The sequence below is a fragment of the Saccopteryx bilineata genome, chromosome 11 (assembly GCF_036850765.1).
Source record: "Saccopteryx bilineata isolate mSacBil1 chromosome 11, mSacBil1_pri_phased_curated, whole genome shotgun sequence".
NCBI classification, from domain to species: domain Eukaryota; kingdom Metazoa; phylum Chordata; class Mammalia; order Chiroptera; family Emballonuridae; genus Saccopteryx; species Saccopteryx bilineata.
In genome coordinates this window covers 20,552,474-20,556,443 of record NC_089500.1, presented here as the reverse complement: position 1 = coordinate 20,556,443, position 3,970 = coordinate 20,552,474, and positions in this window count along the sequence as shown.

The following is a 3,970-nucleotide window of genomic DNA, read 5'->3' as shown; positions in this document are numbered from 1 at the left end:
CTGTCCTCCTGCACAGCAAGCAACCCCTGATTACCCTGGATGCTGAACCCCATCAGCATGAGTCAACATTTAGCCCTTGGTACCGCTCTTGTTCTAATTGTTCCATCCACGTGCACTCTGACTCTCGGGCACGTCTCCTGTGCTGCAAAGAGCATGGGCTTTGGAAGCCCCTCACCTGTGAGTGAATTCTCAGTTATCAGCCATGTAACTTTGAGAAAATTATTACCTTGTGGCCCAGACTCTGTTTCTTTGTCCATAAAATGGTAATAATATTACCTTCCTCTTATGGGTTGTTGTGAAGATAACATGAGGCAATGTGTAAACTGTCCTTGGCATAGAGCAGCTGATTGATAAATTCATGTTGATTAGAGGTAAACTGGATAATCATTGCCCTAATTATAACTAAGACCAGGTGTACTTTTTTTTTTTTTTTTTTTAATTTGTTGATTAGCTAGAGAGGAAGGGAGAGAGAGAGAGAGACAGGAACGTCAATCTGTTCCTGTGTGTGCCCTGACCAGGGATTGAACCAGCAACCTCTGTGCTTTGGGACGATGCTCTAACCAACCAAACTATCCGGACAGAGCCAGGAGTACTTTGTTTTCTCTTTTTAAAACAGTCAGCCTGTGGGTTCTTACTGGCTTCATTTTGCACTCAAAGCAAAACATAAGCCAATGAGGCTTGCTGGAATATTGTTCCAAAGCAGCCTAACTCGTGTGGAGGCAGTGACTGTTTATTCTTCACAGTGATTGGTTACAATACTAGAATTTTATTAAATGAAAGGGCATTGATTAGTGCTTATATACTAACAATGCTGAGGAGACATTGAAGTTTTTGCTTATGATTTTCAGAGGCATAGGCAGGAAGTGATTCAGATCAAGTTAGCCTTACTTGTCTTGCAAAATAAGCTAAACTAAGTTTTGCTTGCGTGACTTCCCTGGTTCTGTCTGCTCAGGGGATTTTCAAGTCTGCTGTTTGGTTTGAACGGGGGTCTGTATGACAGAAGTTAGGCTTGGAAAGCGTGGATGGTGCTTCCAGCCACATCATGCCATGTGGGCTGTAGGCTCCAGTCCCTTGCAAAGGTGTTGGGCTGCGTCATGTCCTGACGTGTTCTTCTGTGTTATTGCATGTGCAGCACTCCCACTCACATCGTGGAAGGGTGGTGGGGCCGAGCACACACTGTCTGCCTCCTTCGTCCTTTTGTTCCTCTCAGTGCCCAACACTGGGCTGCCAGCCTAGTTGTCTTTGTGCATGTTGTCTTAGGGCAGGGGTGAAGCGGAGGAGGAGAAGGCTGGAGGAGAGAGGAGGAGAAAAGATGGTGTAGGGACCTTTCTGGAAAGATTGAGGAGACAGGATCTGCTCATGCTTGTGCTTGTGCTCCGGCTGGCCTGAGGCCTTGGATGGCAGGCCTCCTGGAGGACCCAGCTCTGAGTCAGCAAAACTTAGCCAGGCCACTGTGGGGCCTCGGGGGCAGCAGGAGGGGCCGGCACTGGGCTCTCTGCCTCCCTGCCCTGCAGGTCCCAGGAGAAGCTTGTGCAGCTTCCCAGCTGCCGTGTCCAGGCAGAGGCCTGGCTTCCTGGGTCAAGGGCAAGAACTTGAGGCATTCTGTGATACATTTTCAGCATTCATTGAACTGGCTCCCTAGGTTTTGGTCATAGCTGCAGAAATGGTCTCACATCATTGGTTTTGGGGTTTTTTTATTGTTAGTAAGAGGAGGGGAGGCAGAGACAGCCTCCCACATGTTCCCTGACCAGGATCCACCCAGCAAGCCCATTAAGGAGCAATGCTCTGCCCATCTGAGGCCCTTGCTCTGTTGCATCCAGAGCCACTTTTTAGTGCCTGAAGTGGAGGCCATGGAGCCATCCTCAGCATCTGGGGCCAACTCGCTCCAATTGAGCCATGGCTGCAGGAGGGGAGAAGGAGGAGGAGGAGAGAGAGAAAGAGAGAGAGAGAGAGAGAGAGAGAGAGAGAAGTGAGAGGATGGGTCCTTCTATGTGCCCTGACCTGGAATCAAACCTGGGACATCCACATGGGCTGATGCTCTACCACTGAGTCAATGGGCCAGGGCCTTCAAACTTTATTTAGAATATAAAAGATGGTTTTGTACTTGATATATCCTGAAGATTTTTCATATTCATGCATAGCATGCTTTCTCATTTTTATTAGAGCTGCATGTGTTTAATTAGTTCAACTAGTTCCCTGACAGTAGACATTTGGATTATTCCCAGCCTCTTAAAATATTCATTTATACATTGATACAACCAATAAGCCCTAGTTCTGGGGATGTCACTTTTGCTTTCATGCAACTTATATTATAGTGGTGAAGTGCATCTGTGACCTATTGCTGCATAACAAATGACCTCAGTATGCAGCGGCTTAGAACAACATGTATTATTTCACAGTTTGCTTAGGTCAGGAATCAGGCTCGGCCCAGCCGGGCTCTCAGGTGCTGGGTGTCTCACATCTGGGCCTGCAGGAAACTCAAGACTTGGCTTGCGAGGCTCTGCTGCCAAGCACTTTCACAGCTGCTGGCAGGGTGCAGCAGCTCGTAGGTTGACCAACGGAGGCTGTCGGCTGGATGCCAACTTCAGTTCCTCATTGTCACGTTGGCCTCATTGGTGCAGGCAGCAAATAGGCAAGGGAGACCATGCCAGCAATAGAGAGGGTGCCAGCAAGATGAAAGTTATAGCTTTTTGTAACCTAATTGTGGAAGTGACACTCCATCACTTTTGCTGCATTCTGTTCATTAGAAGTGAGTCACTAGGTCTAGCCTGCACCTCAGAGGAGATTACAAAGGGGCACTGGTACCAGGAGGGGGATCCTAGGGCCCATTTTATAAGTGTGCCTAGCACAGAGACACAGAGATACAAACAGTACCCCTGAGCCGGGATAGGAGACATGGTGGCAGTGCACAATGCAGTGTGGGAATCTGGGGAACAGATTTCTGACCAGTAAGGGGCCTAGGAAGTCTCCTTGGATGAAGAGCCATCTACTCAGAGTCCTTAACACTGAGATGACAGTCGGGCCGTGAGATGGAGAAAGTTATTTTAAGCAAGGGAGCAACTTTTGCAAAAGTCTGGAGCCAAGAGAGCTTGGATTATTCAAGGAAAGAAGTCGTGTGTGACTGGGCACAGAGGTCAGAGAGGGAAGTGCCCCTGGTGAGGCCCGAAAGGAAGCTGATGTCAACACAGAACAGGCCCTTTATGCCGAGGGTGAAGTATAGAGTTTTCCTAAGGAAATGAGAGGCCGCTGGAGTTTTGAGGAGAGTGACACCATAAGTCTTATGTGTTTGAAAGATTATTCTGGCTGCAGAGTGGAGCCTGGCTGATGCAATGAGGACAGGGTGGGGTCCAGTGGCCTGTAGTCCTTGGTCTACAGTTGTCCAGCCAAGAGATGACTGGGGCCTAAACAAGGGGTGGTGGGGTTAGGTTGAGGAGATCTGAGATTTCATTAAATAGATAGAACTTACTAATGTACAGTCGGGGAGGGGACTGAGATAGTAGTGTAAAGTAACTGATTCCTGACTTAGATGTCCCTGTGAGGATGGCAGTCATTGGAAAGGGGGACACAAGAGGAGAAAGTTCATCTGTATCAAAGGTTAAGACATAGTAGTCTAGATTCATCCATATTCAACAGAGTGACATGGACTCACAGAGGAGTGTCCAGACTGGACCCCAGGGGTTCTATTAACCACACTGGATGGGAGTTCACATCAGCTCCTTATTGAGGAGAAGAGAACCCTCTTCATAAATGACCTTTATCACTCACTGAGCCTAGTTCTTATTCTGGAGCATGGATCAGATCATTCTCAACAAAAATGAGTTAATATTCCCTTTAGAGACTAGTACTGGCTATTATTGCTACTTGTTGGAACACTGATCGAAACATTGCAGGCCAGATTTGGGTGCCACAGACAAGGCAAAATTGTGAGAGCCACTCACACAATTCTGTTATTTTTGTGTGTGTGTGACAG